The sequence below is a fragment of the Oryctolagus cuniculus genome, chromosome 16 (genome assembly GCF_051225735.1).
Source record: "Oryctolagus cuniculus isolate XC-2025 breed Fujian yellow rabbit chromosome 16, ASM5122573v1, whole genome shotgun sequence".
Classification (NCBI taxonomy): domain Eukaryota; kingdom Metazoa; phylum Chordata; class Mammalia; order Lagomorpha; family Leporidae; genus Oryctolagus; species Oryctolagus cuniculus.
The window spans coordinates 41,490,207-41,507,492 of NC_142882.1; the positions used below are offsets into that span (position 1 = coordinate 41,490,207).

Genomic DNA, 17,286 nt, shown 5'->3' on the forward strand with positions numbered 1-17,286 from the left:
CAACTAAATAAATCTTTAAAAAAAATCTGCAGTTTCCCATGGAGCCAGAGCCAGTTCCTGGTGGTTGGAGGCAGGCAAGCACTGAGTCTGACTTAGGCACGCAACAGTGGTGCCCTTAGCACATACACATAACCCCGTGAAAAAGGTCAATCAGATGTGCATAGTGACTTAGCCTGCAACGCCTGGGATGGCTGACCAACTCAGTTCATCTCTCCTCGTGCAGATCCACAATGTCTCAATTCTTCATCATCCAGTCTTTCGTGCATTAAAAAAAAAAAAATGGCCAATAAAATGTCAGCCAAGAAACACACTGTTCATGCCTTTCAGGTTTCCTTTAAACCTACTGCACTTAGGCCAGAGCAAAATCAATTTTTCATGACTATCTACCCTGGTAGATTGCACCTCAAGCCAGTTCAGGTCCCCAGAGAATTTTTAAAAAGAGATTTATCAAGTAACAAGTAACACCTCAGGAAAAAGAAACAGGGTTTTTAATTGCCTTGTGTGCTCCATAATTGAAGGCAGGCACCTCCTTGAGGCACTGGCTGCCAGGAGGAGTGAGACTCCACTTGGCCCTGCCTAATTAATCCTGTGATACAAACCTTCTGGCTTCAATTTTCACATTTCTGTCTCTTTTTAGAGGTGATAATAAAACTAAAAATTTATGTTGGTTACTGTATGAGGATAACTGTGCCAGCGGAACACAAATAAAACCATATGGGCTAAAGAGACCTTGTCTCCACTTTCCTGGTTTCCCTGTGGGATGAGGCCCAGGGGCGAGCTTTGTGCTAACAAGAAAAGGTAGGGCCAACTCAGCGAGCCGGGTGGAAGTGCAGGTCAACCCCATCTCAGGCGTGTGCTCTGCGAAGATGACTCATTGAAACATATGCCTTTTTTATTGACAAAAAAAAAAAAAAAAAAAGCTCAAAATAGAATCATGCACTTTGGAAGCTCTGTGGCTCGGTGACTACATAGCACACAACTGCACTGGAGCTTTTAATGAGAGACAAATTGGGCAGGTTAGCTTTTAAAGAGGCCGTCGGAGTGACAAGGGCAGGGTCTGTTATCTTAATAGCTTGCAGATCGAGACGTGTGTAATATCTCCTTTGGAACATCATCTGAGACGCCAGCCATGTCCGCATCCTGGGTGGAGCTCTGATGTAGGCTGCATCCCACACGCTGAATTGGCTCCACGGTTGACCCAGGCCAAAATGGTTTTGTTTTAATGGAGAACCTTGATTCGTAGTCTGACAGTATTATTAAGCATCTTGTGGAATAATACTTGTACAAAGAGCAATGTTGGAGATATCCCATCAATTACACATGCTCAGTTCTACAGCAAAACCTCTGTCTACCAAAGCCTATGGATTTGCCCTGTTATAAATTAGGAGACATGGCATTTGTGTTAATTAAAACATATTCTGAGAATACTAAAAGCATGCCATCATAGATAACATTTTGAGCAGGTTTTTTTACATAGTATCTAATAATCTTCCAGCTTGAAATATCAATAGCATGGTATAATCAGAGATCTGAATAAAAAACCCGAAAGGTACATAGTACCACACTATTCATCTATAACGCATACATTTAGAGAAAACAGAAATGGCTAACGACAATTATTTTCTATGTGTTTGAGACTTTCACGAGTTGTACCCCTTTCTTAAACTTTATGCTTTTTAAATCTGTGCTGTTTATTTTGAGTAGCTTCCACTCTTGCTGCTGAATTTTTAAAAATATGGGAGCCATCTGCTGGTCAACAATTAAATTTTTTCTTACAAATAAAATGTTTTTGTGCCTATTACAAAATAAAGTGTGGTTTTATTTTAAAAGTGTAGAAATTTTTCTTCTCCAGAAAGTGTGTCTTTTTAACAATGAGGCGGTCTACTCCCAGAGGCTTGATAGACTCTAGGCTAGATAGACTCTCAACATGAAACTAAGTTACTGTGTTTTCACTGTACACTCCAATCACTCCCTACAAGTACCAACTGGATCTTTTTTCCACACATTCCATGTTTTTCATTCTTTAAATCACACAAGGAGGTGAGGAAAAACGCAAACACGTTCTTAAAAGCTTTATCATGTAGCACATGTGCTTTGATACTTTTGCAAATAAAGCAAGTGATTTTTTTCATAGAATATTCTTCATCAAGGGAAGGTTTTTGGAGCTAGGTTCGGGATTCTAAAAATATACACAGATACGATATAACATTGAAAAAGGAACGATCAAAATGCAAATAGTATAATGGTCCATGTTCTGGCCAGTGATGTGTGAATCATCAAACCCAAACTGACATTAATAGCAATTGTTGAAATTTTACATGCCTTGTCCGTGAAGTTTTAAAATAAACTGTTCGCGCAGCAAACGAGTATACTGGATATGTGTGTGTGCATATGCACACGTGTATATTAGTGTAGTCTGTTGTGAATGTGGCACTATATGGCAATGTCACTCTAATCTCAATCTTGTCATTTGAGTGTTGCTTGTAGTGCCAATGTTGTGAACATTTTGTTGTCATTAAACTCGGATATTTGCTTTTACTGTTGGCTAATATGCAGTGAGTATTTGCTCCATGTCAGGTGCTTGACTAAGAGCTTTTAGAAGTGATTCCATTGAGTCCATGCAAAACATTGCCACTCGGGTACTATTATTGGCCCACGCAACTCATGAGGCATAGGCGGCTCAGAGAACTTATGGAATGTCGATAACAGTGCGTGCCCTTAGCTTGACCTCAGTTCTGACTCCCCCTTCATGACTTTTATCCATCATCCAAATCCAAAATGACAACCAGACACTCTAATGACTTGTAGTCTTACTGCTTTTTCAACAATGTAGCCGTAAGCTCAAAAGTGGCAGGTAAGGCACCAACTTTATATGCCACATCTGTCACTTAGTTGTCAAGTGATGAGGGAAGCAAATGGATAGAAAGAAATCCAATGTCCGTGTGTGTGCTTGCCGCCTGTCTTTGCTCCATCAGACACCCCTTCTTCTTCCTCTTCTGGAACAAGTCCTTATCTTTCCACCCAGGTTCAGCTCTTGCCCTGCTCCAGCTCTGGAGTCCATGGGTGGGATTGCAACCGCAGCACCTGGAGATTAGGCAGGTAGCCCTGGACACAGGGACCTGTCAAGAAAGGAACAGGAGACCCAGGTCAGGGCAAGCAGAAGTATTCCCTGGGACTTTTCACTTTTCGTCTGGAGAGAGGGATGGTGCGAGCTCTTGGCTGCCAAATCTTCTGTGTCAGATCCTTAAGCTGAGATGATACAGGCACAAAGCTGTCCTCTTCCCCAGAGCCCTTTGCCAGAACTGTCCACACACTGCTCAGTGCTTGGGAGAACAGAAGACACTCATGGGAACTGGAGAGGAGCAGAAAGCCCGGAGACTTTGACTTGATCCTGTTGCCTGTTCCGTCCCTACAGCTCAGAGTAGGGCTGCTCCTCCAGAACTTTCTGCTGTGTCTGATCAACCCAAAAGTTCCTCCCAGTAAGTTCATTGCTTGTTCAGCTTGGGTTTTGCTGTTGTTTTGCCTTGAGCTAGTTTGAGTTGGGTTTCTGTCGTTTGCACACAAGAGGCCATTAGATCATACAATCACAAAATACTCGGTTCCTGTATGGCAGAGAACAGAGATAATCAGTGTTAGCCAATAGTGTCTTTCGGGTGTGTTTTAAAATAAACAGTTTCCCTAGGAAAAGAGCCAGTGTGACTGCATATGGCAGGGAAGTGTGACAAAGCACCAGACTGGGTTCAGCAAACACAGGGATAAGCCAGTTTCCAAAAGCTCCACAGTTGTAATCCCCACTGGCGTGCAACTTGTGTTTTTATCTCACCCTTCCATGTGTAAAACTGGACTCGAAATTTGCACACGTAGGAAACACACATGCACACACCCCTTCTTGCTTGTGATATGACTCCATTCAGGCCAGAACTAATTCCTTCTACTATTGTTAATGAAGGTACTAAGATAAAACATAAGGGAGGGCGTATGGTGCAGTGGCTAACTTGTCTGGTTCGAATCCCAGCTACTCTTCTTGTGATAATGCACCCCCTGGGAGGCAGCAGATGCTGGCTCATGTACTTGGATTCCTGCCACTCATAGAATTCGGCTCCTGCCCTACTATAGCTTTTGGGTGCGTTGGAAGGTGGAACCAACACAGGGGCGTGCTCTGTCAATCTCTCTCTCTCTCTCTCTCTCTCTCTCTTCTTCTCTCTTTCTCTCTGCCTCTCAAATTAATTAATTAATTAAACATATGGAAAAGAGGGGGGAAAATGTTTGAATTTTTAGTAGCCTTGTTTGCCTTTCTGGGTATACAGAATGAGCTTTTTGCAATGGCCCTCTCCATCAAAATGACCAGTTGGAAAATGCAAAACTGAAATCTAAGGGCAAGGTCATGGCTGGGGTGTATTAAGTACTCCACTGTGATTTTATTTCTTTCCCAGTGAAGAACCTGAGATACCTGTCTCCCAATACTCCATGGTTTCCTCTGTCTCAGAGTGCAGCCTCCTGACTCATTCAAAAGATGCATGCTGTATTACAAAGTCTCCACTCAGTTCTCTTTGTGTATGCATTCGGACAAAATTGTTACATAAAATATTTAATCTGAGGATTTACTTTAAACTGAGTGAAGCCAAGTTTGAAAGTGACATCCATTATATATGATAAAGAGCATCGCAGTTCCTTAACTTGTGATGTAACTTCCTTAACGTATTGCGACCAGCAGAAAGTCCAGATGCCTGTTTCTCTCTCTCTCTCTACCCACAGGCAGCAATTTAATGAAATGGCATGGAGAGTGGCCTTCACTTGGGGATTTTAGAAGACGTCCTGGTGATTTGAGAGGGCAGCAAGCGTGGGGAAGCATTGGATTAGCTTCTGCACCTTGGCTCCCCATTGTGTCATTTATTTTCTTGAATCATAGCCACATTCATTCGGAAACTTTTGACACAGAAAATAAATACAGGGGCTGGCATTGTGACACAGGTGTTGGAGCTGCCACTTGCAATCCAGGCTTCCCATATCAGGGGGTTGGTTTGAGTCTTGGCTGCTCTGCTTCCCATCCAGCTCCCTGCTAATGCACCTGGGAAGGCAGCAGATGGCTCACATGGATGACCCAGATGGAGTTCCTAACTCCTGACTTTGGGCTGGCCCAGACCTGGCTATTGTGGCCATCTGGGGATTCAACCAGTCAATAGAAGATCTCTTTCTCTGCTCCCCCCTACCGCCGCCATTGGTCTGTCTTTAAATAAATAAATAAATAAATCTGTAAAACAAAAGAAAAACATACAATTTTTTCAATTATTTCATCAAATTCATGTATTCTACTTCTCAAAGATTCAACACAGAACAGTAGTGACTAAAGAAGAGAAGACCAGATTCTGTCTTGATGTTTTTAAAATAGATGCATTAAGAAGAGTAAAATTCTAGGGGTCTCTCTCGCATTAATAATCATGAAAGTTCTTATTCACATAAAGACAGGGAGCAGAATTACATCCACTGGACAGGACTTCCCAGCTAATTTTCCTTGTACTCTCTAAGATTTTCCTTGGAAAACGTCATTGAAGTTTTGTTAAAAGTGAACCCATTTCTTCACCTGCTGTCTGGAAACTGCTTGACTGATTTTCAGCCACATGGGAGGTGGCCAAGTAGCTTCACAGGCTCCATGTTCTGATTTACATCAGAACCTGGTCCACAAATTTGGCTCCATCATTAACTCCACCTGTGCGAATGCCATTGAATAGTTCTGCTGATACTTCACAGATGGGGAACATTGACCTGTCCGTGGTGCCCAGCTTCTTCCCATCACACAAACAGTGGAGGAACAAATCCACATTTGCACCATTTCTTCATTGCTTCTGCACGTGTCAACTGGCATCACATCTTGGCATTCATTGGAGATTTCCAAGTTTTATGCCTCCCGAATGCACTTGCTATCTCTGGCTAATAGGGAAGATGAAAGGTGATAGTGGACGCAAAGCACTCGGCATTCTGTCTCAGGAAAATGCACAGGTCCACTGCACCAACGTGTATTCAATGTCCAATTTCACTCTCTTGAAACGATCATGTTCACTTTAAGGGTGCTCATAAAAAAAATTGCTTGAAGTCATTTAAAAGAGCAGCTCTATGGCTGGGGTTGTGGTACAATAGGTTAAGCTGCCACTTGCCATGCCAGTTCAAGTCACACACTGCTCTGCTTCCCATCCAACTGCTTGCTATTGTACCTGGGAAAGCAGCAGAAGATGACCCAAGTACTTGGCCCCTTAACACCCATGTGTGAGACCCTGATGGAGTTCCAGCCTCCAGGTTCCCATCTTGCCCGGTCTTGGCTGTTGTGGCCATTTGCTAAGTGAAACAGTGAATGGAAGATCTCTCTCTCTCTCTCTCTCTCTCTCTCTCTGCCACTCTGCCTTTTAACTAAATAAAATCTTTTTAAAAAATAAAATAAAATAATGTTTTCTCACATGTTTAAAACTAATGCCACCTACTCCCAAACCTAGTGATTTTTCTTTTAACTTGGAGTAGGTTTCCATTAATTGTGGTTCAGCCTTTCAAAAATGAGTATTCCTAGATTTCTAAGTGGTGGCCTGAAGCTCTCCAAATTTGTTCTTGCCAAAGCAGGTTGAAAAAGGATGCATGAATAATTAGAATAATAGTTTGCTGATCCTTTCATTAGGTCTTCACTCTTTTCCCAGCAAAGCTACAGGAAACCAAAGCCAGAGAACATCTGAACTCTGTCCAAGCTTCAGTTGTATTTTTACATTTTGGGTTAGAATGCATAATATATTAATGCTACACAACTTTTATTGCATTCACTTTAAAATTTATATAAAGTAGATTGCTACATTATGGTAATGTACTAAATTACCTAAAGCAAAGTAATACAATGATTAACTGACTATAAACATTGGTTTATGGTCAGTTTATAAAGTATCACAATGATTAACATTATGCATTTTCATAACAGTAGAAAATTGCAGGATGAAATATCTGTGGATTGACTCAGTGCCATTAGGAATAATAAAACAGTGGTATAACTCAGTCTCAAGTTACATCTTGAGAGTAAACTTTGTTTTAAATCTCCTTTCTAAGTGGTTGAGAAATTCATTAATTTAAAATGCCAAAGCCTTGCCAAACACAACCTAGAGAATGCAAGCATTTATACAAACATACTAAACAAAATCAAACTTGACTAATATGTTTAGAGTATTTTTATCAATATTTTCTTATAGGAGAGCAAGAAAACATCAATTTTATTTATTGTGTTTTCTCAATAAGAAAATAAATAGAAACGATACACTGGAGTTTCAAATCTCACCTCTCAAAAATAGATTTTTTTAAAGATTGATTTTATTTGAAAGGCAGACTTACAGAAAAAGAAAGGGAGAGACAGAGAGAAAGTAAAAGAGAGAGAGAATCTTCCATTCACTGGTTCACTCCCAAGATGACTGCAATGGGCTGGTCTGAGACAGGGTGAAGCCAGGAGCCAAGAACTTCTTCCAGGTCTCTCACATGGGTACAGTGGACCAAGCACTTGGGCCATCTTCTGCTGCTCTCCTAGGCACATCAATGAGCAGAGAGTTGGATGGGAAGTGTAACAGCCAGGACCGGAACTGGAACCCATACAGAATGCTGGTGCTACAGGCAGCAGCTCAACCTGCTACACCACAATGCCAGCCCCATCAAAAATAAATTTGAGGGGCCAACATTTAAGATGCCTTGTATTTAAGATATCCAAACTCCATGTAAGAGTGCCTAGATTCAATACCCAACTCTGCCTCCTGTGTCTAACTTCTTGCTACTGCAAACCCTGGGAAGCAGCCATGATGATTGAAATAGTCAAATTTCTGCCATCCTCATGGGAGACCCAGATTGAGTTTCCACATCTTGGCTTTGGTCCAGCCCAATACTGACCTTGCAGGTATTTGGAGAGTAAATCGACAAATGGGAGCCCTCCTCTACCTCCTTCTCTCTGCTTCTCAGCCTCTCAAATTAATTAATTAAAATATTGTGACATGGATTTCAACTTTAAAATATATGCTCTCAGAGGTAGAGAAGCCTTGTTCTGGTCTACAACACAAGGGAACAGATCGATCCTTTGTGGACAACTCAGAGAAGCAGGAACCTGCAGGAGGAGTCATAGACTCATTGTTTTTGCTGGCAAGGGATCAGAATGTAGGGGAGTCCCTGTGCAAAGGATCGGGACGTCAGTAAGGATGTCTACAGAGAAATCACAGAGCAGACTCGTGCTAGGCAGCACTGCAGTGGGATTGTCTGGACTTTTGAAGTCTTATCTTGCCACACAACTGCTGTCTAATCTCAGGAAATTATCTTCATTTCCTCATCTGTAAAATATCCCTCATTGAATGGATTAAATACAAACTGTACAGTGACTGTGATAATAATCAATAAAACACAAGTAGTCTTATTAACAATGTAATTATAATTGTAATTAGTTGGTTACAACCAGCTGGTTATCACTAAATTCTGATCAGAGGGAATAGTTCCAAAAGAAAAAGGACAATGCTAGGATTGGTAAGGTCAGTTTGGGAAGACTGACTGGTGAAAATCTTAGGATCTTGAGAAATTGTGTTTAAGCCCTGAAGTATACATGTTGATAATTTTGCATTGCATGATCTTAGTCATTCCCCATCAATATTTGCCTTGCTCAGGGACCTCTCTTGGTTGCAAGACACCAGGAATCTTTCCTGAGACTGAACTTTGACCCTAGTTGCTTCTTCTTCAGTGATTAATCCATCAAGTACATCTATCACATAGATGTTCAAGTCCACTTTCTTTCTTTTTTTTTGACAGAGTTAGAGAGTGAGAGAGAGAGACAGAGAGAAAGGTCTTCCTTTTCCATTGGTTCACCCCCCAAATGGCTGCTACGATCAGCACACTGCACAGATCTGAAGCCAGGAGCCAGGTGCCAGGTGCTTCCTCCTGGTCTCCCATGCGAGTGCAGGGCCCAAGCACTTGGGCATCCTCCACTGCCTTCCCAGGCCACAGCAGAGAGCTGGATCCATTTTCCCTAGATTACAGGCAACTTTCATATGGCATTCACATCTTCTGTAATTCTAGCTCCCAATGCACTTGTAGGCTGGCGTTAGAGACTCAACAAAGATGATTTAAATTAACAAATGATGACTGAGGAAAAAAATAAAAGGAGTCTTCAATAAGTTCATGGAAAATGTGTATTATGGAAAAATTATACCTGACTCTCAAAAATGTTTGCAACAAAAGAAAAGTATCAAACTGAATTTTTCTGTGAGCTTTTTGAAGTGCCCTTGTACTTCACATTTTCAAATTAATGCATTTTACTGCTGGTCAATGTGTAATGTTTTCACCACCATTGGTACTCATAAATCCATTAGCTTTCTAACAATCCATGTTAGCTTTCTAACTTTCATTGGCATCCACATATCCATTGACCTGCTCCTTTGAAAAACTTTCCAGCTTTCTGTTATTTAAACAGTTTCATCATGGCTTTTCCATGCTGTTTCTATTATGCAAAATGTAGCCATCAACTGAGCAATACTACACTGTTCAGCATGGATGCTAAAACATGTTCTAAAACATAACAGTCAAACTATTGGTTGTTACCAACAGCAAGAATGTGTCAATGGGCCTCAATGGGTGTGTTACTGACAAAATGTCATCAACTCATTTTGGATACAAAGGAAGAGGAATCTCAATATTCCTTCATAACGATGGGTCTACCGGGACTGGTGTTGCGCTGCCATGGGTTAGCGCTGCTGCTTTCAACACCAGCACCCCATATCAAAGCATCTGTTTCAATCCTGGCAGCTCCACTTCAAATCCAGCTCCCTGCTAATGTGCCTGGGAAGCAGCAGATGATGGCCCAAGGACTTGAGTCCCTGCTACCCATGTAGGAGGTCCAGATGGAATTCCATGCCCCTGGTTTTGGCCTGACCCAGCCATGGTCATTGTGGGTATTTGGAGAATAAACTAACAGATATGAGTCTGTCTGTCTCTCTCTCTCTCTCTCTCTCTCTCCCCCCTTGCCACTGTCTCTGCATTTCAAATAAATGAAAGAAATTTAAAACATTTTTTAAAAGACAGGTTTATTTGGGTCCAAGCAAATGTTGAGGAGTGGACGTTGCCACAGTGGTTAAGTTGCTGCCTGAGACACCTGCATCCCCTATCAGTGTGCCAGCTCCACTTCTGATTCCAACCTCCTGGCAATGCACAACCTAGTGGAACAGCAGGTGGTGGCTCAAGTACTTGAGTCCACCCTCCCCACCCCTTCAGGCTCTTAGCTTTGGCCTGGCCCAGCCGGAGGTCTTGTGAGTGTTTTAGGAGTGAACAAATGATGGGAAACCTCTCTGTGTCTGTCTTCCAAATAAAATGAAAATCTAAAAAAAAAAAAATTGAACTTGAGGATTTTTTTCCCAGAATACACATTTTCCATGCATGTTCTGAAGATCCACTCATGAATGTTCATACATACCCACATATACCATGACTCATACTTGCTAACTGTTATACTTTCTTGAGGTGTTAGGCTACCAGGAACTTTTTCTGAGTCCTTGGTCTCTTACTTGTTCTATTTTAGTACTTTCTATTTTCCTGTACAAAATGTACTACATTGGTAAAAATAAGTTAGTGTCTATTTTTCACTGGATCCAAGCTCTTTAAGAGCAAGGAAACTGTTTCTACTTGTGCTTTTATATCATTAGAATCTAGCACAGTGCCTGACACACACTGGATTCTCAACACTTATGATTCAAAATAACAATGCAGGAATCAGTGGTTTACAATTCCAAATTCTTATCAACTCCTCCTTAGTTTCATATTTTTGTGCAATACCACGTAACATTTAAGCCATTATAATTTTACTACCAAGGTACACAAAAAATACTAAAATCTTTAGGTCTTTTTATTATTATTACTATTACTTACAGTAATAGCAGTCTACAGTATTTGCTGTAGACAGGGCTCTGTCATCAAAGAGTCCTCTGCGGTAGCACATGGGAATGACTCTTGTCAACTGTGCTTTGTTAAGCACCCTCCCTGCATCCTCCCACTCACTGGTTCGTCCCAGCCACTACTCACTACTATCCTACTCTCCTCATGTATGGGATTAAGTTTGTTAGCTTCCACATATGAGAGTGAATAGCCAGTACTTGTCTTTCTGTACTTGATTTGTTTCACTTAACATCATGTCCTCTACTTTCATCCATTTCACCACAAATGACAGGATTTCATTCTTTCTTATGGCTGAATAATATTCTGTTGTGTTCTTACACACATGTCACATTTTCATTATCCATTCCTGTGCTCATGGGCACTTCAATTGATTCCAAATGTGAGCTATTGTGACCAGTACTACAGTAAACATGGAATGAAGGTATTTGTTTGATTAACTGAATTCTTTCTTTTGGATATGTTCTCAGAAGAAGGATAGATAGAACTTCTATTTCTAAGAATCTAAGGTCCAGAATGATTAAGTGATTTATAAAAAAAAAAAAAGTAGCTAAATTCTGGAAGAGCTACAAATCAAATACAAAATACATAACTCTACACCTAAGACAATTGCAACTGCTCTTATAACCACCGCCAATATTTTCTAAAAAATGTATTATTTCTCCAGTAGGCCTTTTAAGATCATACAAAATTTGGGGCCAGTGTTGGGGCGAAGCAGGTAAAGCCGCAGCATGCATCGTTGGCCCTGTATGGGCAACAGTTTGAGACCCAGTTGCTTTACTTCCATTCCAGCTCCCTGTTAGTGTACATGGGAAAGCAGTAGAAGATGTCCCAAGTGCTCTGGCCCCTGCCACACACATGGAAAACCCTGATGAAGTTCCTGGCCCAGCCCTGGTCATTGCAGTCATCTGGAGAGTGAACCAATAGTTAGAAAATCTCTCTCTCTTTAACTCTGAGTTTCAAGTAAATAAATGAATCTTTTTAAAAACAATCATAAAAGTTTCTCTCACAGATTGTATTCTAGAACACATTCTCTAAACCAACTGAAAGCCATTGAAAAGCAAATATAAATTAAAAAATAGTCAAAGGTCATTTAGGTAAAAAAAAAAAAAGAAACAATGAGCCCCTGTGCAATGGTTTTGTTTTGTTTTTGTATTTTTTTTTGTTTTTTTTGTTTTGTTTTGTTTTGTTTTGACAGGCAGAGTTAGAGAGAGACAGAAAGAAAAGTCTTCCTTGTCCATTGGTTCACCCCCTAAATGGCTGCTACAGCCGGCGCACTGAGGCCAGTGCGCTGTGCCCATCTGAAGCCAGGAGCCAGGTGCTTCCTCCTGGTCTCCCATGCGGGTGCAGGGCCGAAGCACTTGGGCCATCCTCCACTGCCTTCCCGGGCCACAGCAGAGAGCTGGACTGGAGGAGGAGCAACCGGGGCAGAATCTAGCGCCCCAACCAGACTAGAATCCGGGGTGCCAGCGCCGTAGGCGGAGGATTAGCCAAGTGAGCCACAGCGCTGGCCCCTGTGCAATGTTAACAGTTATCTTTGTGCCAATTTCGTTGGCTCTATTCACTTTTCTACCTGAGTTTAAAGGAAGAGAAAGACACCTACAGGAAACGTGCTTTCTTGCGACATAGAGGCCACTTAGCATGAAAGACTAGGTCTTGTCCACAGAGCAGCACGTAACCCAATCCCTGCAACTTAAGGATGTTGGTCAATTGGTTAGAATTCCCTGCAAATGTAACAACATTAATTTTCCAATCACTCAATCACACAGTTTCACCAGTGTGCCTTGTCTATCACAAGTAGGCTCAGATTGAGACTCTGGTGGGTGACAAATATTAGTTAAAATGTATGAATGCCCTCAGGGCCTGTGCTGTGGTGCAGCGGGTGAACGCCTTGGCCTGAAGCACCAGCATCCCATAAGGGCGCCAGTTCAAGACCCAGCTGCTCCACTTCCGATCCAGCTCTCTACTATGGCTGGGAAAGCAGTCAAAGATGGCCCAAGTCCTTTGGCCCCTGCACCCATGTGGGAGACCCAGAAGAAGCCCTGGCACTGGATTGGCGCAGCTCTGGCCTTTGTGGCCAATTGGGGAATGAACCATCAGATGGAAGATCTCTCTCTTTCTCTACCTCTCTCCTTTTTGTGTAACACTTTCAAATAAATAAATAAATCTTTTAAAAAATGCATGCCCTCAGCTGTCTTTATATGGGAAAGAAAATCCGATAACAAATCTACAGAACCCCTGATGATTTAAGCCAATGGGGCAATCTCTCAAACATATACCTGCTTGTCTCATTACATTTGTTCTTACAAATGAATCACCATTAACCTTCATATAAAACAAAAACAATGGTTTTAAAACCAACAAATCAAACACCCCTCAAAGTAGCAAGTAGATACTTAGCTTAGATTAGGAGTGTTTTCCGCTTATTACACAACTTCGCCTCCATAAGAATAAAGGATGCTGGCCGGCGCCGCGGCTCACTAGGCTAATCCTCCACCTAGCGGCGCCGGCACACCGGGTTCTAGACCCAGTCGGGGCGCCGGATTCTGTCCCGGTTGCCCCTCTTCCAGGCCAGCCCTCTGCTGTGGCCAGGGAGTGCAGTGGAGGATGGCCCAGGTGCTTGGGCCCTGCACCCCATGGGAGACCAGGAAAAGCACCTGGCTCCTGGCTCCTGCCATCGGATCAGCGCGGTGCGCCGGCCGCAGCGCGCTGGCCACGGCGGCCATTGGAGGGTGAACCAACGGCAAAGGAAGACCTTTCTCTCTGTCTCTCTCTCTCACTGTCCACTCTGCCTGTCAAAAAAAAAAAAAAAAAAAGAATAAAGGATGCTGGTATAAGAAGATTCCATGATACACAAACAGAAAACCCAACCCTTAAGCCACGTTATGATCTAATAGGCAGATTGGCTGTTAAGAAATGTGCAAATGTTCTTCAGAATACATCCATAAGCAGTGGGTTTGAATTGTTGCTTGATCACCAGGTCCGAAGTGATGAAGGGGAAATCTCATCCGCCATCCAGGCAGAGTGTGGAAATCTGTATTAAACAGTCTGATAAGCCCACATGCAGGACATTAAGTCTGTAGAAATACCTTGCACATACACCTGAGATAGCAGAAAACAGAAATCTTCGGCCTTGCATAAATATATTTCCATTTTCAATTTACAAAGAGCAATTACTACTGTAAGGAAGGACATTTCGTGGGGATTGATGGTCACCTGAAGGTAATGATTCCTGCCCACATGTTAGGCCATCAGCTCCCTTCAGAGATGAAACCTAATCAATCTGTCATTACTGAGCTGATTTTTATGGGGACTCAAAAGAAAAACTACCTCGTTTGATGCCAATAAACTCCTAAGGAAACAGGAACACAATCTTATATCATCAGGGCCACCCTGACTGACTTTGCCCAAAAAATTTGCAGAGAGAAATGGAACAGACTGACAATAAAACTAAAGAACATTTCTGTAGCCACATTCGCATTATGTCACTGATTGTATGAACTTTTAAGCAGCCACAAGTTCTCTAACTGCCTGTGATTGTTGTTTGTAACATATGGTAATAATTGCTCTCACCCATTCAATAAACATTATTTGAGAAGATAATTAAACAACAAGCATTGTCTTAGGTGCCAATTCTACTTTGACTAATGTGCAGACACTATCTTTAAGGGAATTTTAGTCTTGTGAGGAAGACAGCCCAGTGGGAAAGGGATTGCAAAGTAGTACAAAGAAATGCAGTGGGTCAGGCTGGTGAGGGACACTCAATCCTGTCCTTAGCATCAAAGAGCAAGGTGACAGAAAAGCTTTCCCAAAATAAATCAGCATATGAAAGAGTGACCTGTACCCCCATGTTCATTGCCGCTCAATGCACAGTAGCCAAGATATGAAATCAACCCAGATGTCCATCAACTGAAGACTGGATAAAGAAATTATGGCATAATATACTATATATAGTTATATATTATGTAAACATATATTTATATATATTACATTATATATGTTTTATATATATATATAAAACACAGAAGTTAAAAAAAAGAAAAAAGAAATCCTGTCATTTGCAACAAAATGGGTGCAACTGGAAGCTATTGCACTTAGTGAAATAAGCCAGTTCCCAAAATACAGATACCATACAGACTCTGATCTGTGGTAACTAATAGAGTACCTAAAGGGTATTCTATACGAGTGAAATTGATCCTCTGAGATCCAATGATTCTGGACAGCCCAGGTCTGGATTGTTGAGGAACAGTGTTTTTATTTTTCTTCATACTATTTTTTGAACTCTTTTCTTAGTGTAAGGTTAATATTATGAGTACAAAGCTAACTGAAAAATAGATCTTTGTAAAAAAAAAAAAAAGAAAAACAAGAATGGTAATAGAAGAGGGAGGAGGAAGAAGGGTGAGAATATGGGGGGGTAGGGGAGGATGGGAAGAATCACTATGTTCCTGAGTTTGTAAAAATGAAATACATGAAGTTTGCATTCCTTAAATACAATTTACAAAACAAGAAAAGCTTTCCCATAGGAAGTGGCCTCACAACAGAAAGTTATCAGGCTAAAATGTGTGTGTCCCAGCCAGTGGCGATGAAATGTGCAAATGCTTGAAGATGAGTAAAGAAAAAGTCACATGTTCCAGCCACTGCAAATTGTGCCATTTGAGCCCAAGAGAAGGCGAATGGGAAAACCACAGACTCATAAGTGTAGATACGATGCTCACTGTGGGATCTGAAGTTTTAGGATAAGACAGGAAGACAATAGATAGGAAGAGAGGAGATGAACTGAAAACATAGATAAGATGTAAAACCATGCAGGTAACTGGAATGGAGAGGGAGGATGTGAAGAACGGGACAGAGGTATCAAACACAGACGGAAAGGATCAGGAAGAGTGTGTTGTAAAATGTCTGGTGCAATTTGTTAGTTTAATCCAGAATTCAGCCTTCATACCATGATATTCTCTTGACTTTGATATGCGTAAACTCTTTATTCCATCCTTAGCCATGTTTTTTAGAATTCTCCCCCAGGGCCTAGGAGCTGAACTATGAAATAGGCAAAACCAGTCAGCCCTTTCCTTTCCTGTCTATAGGGCATGGTTCCAGAGAGACCCAAGAGTCAAATCAAGTCCATCAGAGTTGATACAGCTCATTGACAGGCTTCTGAGCCATTTGGGCAAGGGATGCTTGCGGTGGGTGTTGGGACTGGGAGCCTGAAGCCTGCAATTCTCTTCTAGGGCTTCTAAAAAGAGTCAGCCCAGAGGCATCGACCACAGACAGAGCCCCCACAGCAGCCATGAAGTAAACAGGCTAAGGTCATGCCCCTCCTTACCCACTGCCCACAGGGTACCTTTCTTTTCTACACTCAGATATACCTTGGAAACAGCTGCCATGTTGGCTTCCTTATTTTTTATTATTTTTAAGTACTTTCTTCTGACTATAAGAGAAATACAAAATCATGAGAAAATAGAATACTGGAGTAATTACAACATGAAAAGCATAAATATTAGTATGAATCCACTGCTTACAGACACTAAATGTTAACATTCTAATATAAAATAGTATTTTAAAGTGATATAAAATGTAGTATTTTGACTTCCTTATTTTCATCATTTTAAACAATTTGTTGTGAATTCAGATGAAACTTAAAATCATTAGGAAATTGAAAAGCAAAAAATACTGCAGTCTGAAAAGCGTAAAAACTAATCCTAATTCCACTACTCATACTAAATATTGGAATTCCATTATAAAATAATACTTTAAATTGATACAAGTAATCAAAGGAAAAGCTACTGCTAAGAACAAGAATCAACCACAAGGAAATGTGCTCCAATGTCAGTTTAGGCTGTCTTGAATGGCAAAACTGTCAATGAATTTTATTCTCCTTGGAAGAGTTAACAAGCCACCTCTGCAAGTTCCATAAATGTGAGCAAGTTTGAAGGACATTTTTGGGGTTGGCTCTGCCTGCATCCCACATGAGTGCCAGTTCGAGTCCTGGTTGCTCCACTTCCTATGTAGCTCTCTGCTATGGCCTGGGAAAGCAGTAGAAGATGACCCAAGTCCGTGGGCCCCTGAACCCAGGTGGGAGACCCAAAAGAAGCTCCTGGCTCCTGGATTCAGATCGGCGCAGCTCTGACCATTGCGGCCAACTGGGGAGTGAACCAGTGGATGGAAGACCTCTCTCTCTCTCTCTTCCTGCCTCTTTTCTCTCTGTGTAACTCTTTCAAATAAATAAATAAATCCTTTAAAAAAGAAAAAAGGACATTTTCCTGCTCTGTGGCTCAGCTCTGTTTCTCAGATATTGGGGAGAGCCATGAACAGTGAGTCAGCATCTGAAATTCTCCCTTTCTCTCTAAAGGGGCACGC

General features: G+C 41.6%; 1 long non-coding RNA gene across 1 annotated transcript in view; it reads right to left on the reverse strand.

Moving 5' to 3' along the window:
- Positions 1-688: 688 nt before the first annotated feature.
- The window catches only part of LOC149121706 (uncharacterized), a 41,877-nt gene continuing 25,279 nt past the window's right edge, over positions 689-17,286 (reverse strand). The window contains exon 2 of the long non-coding RNA XR_016222417.1: positions 689-3,602. This is a non-coding gene — a long non-coding RNA (uncharacterized LOC149121706). The remainder of the gene's footprint in view (positions 3,603-17,286) is intronic.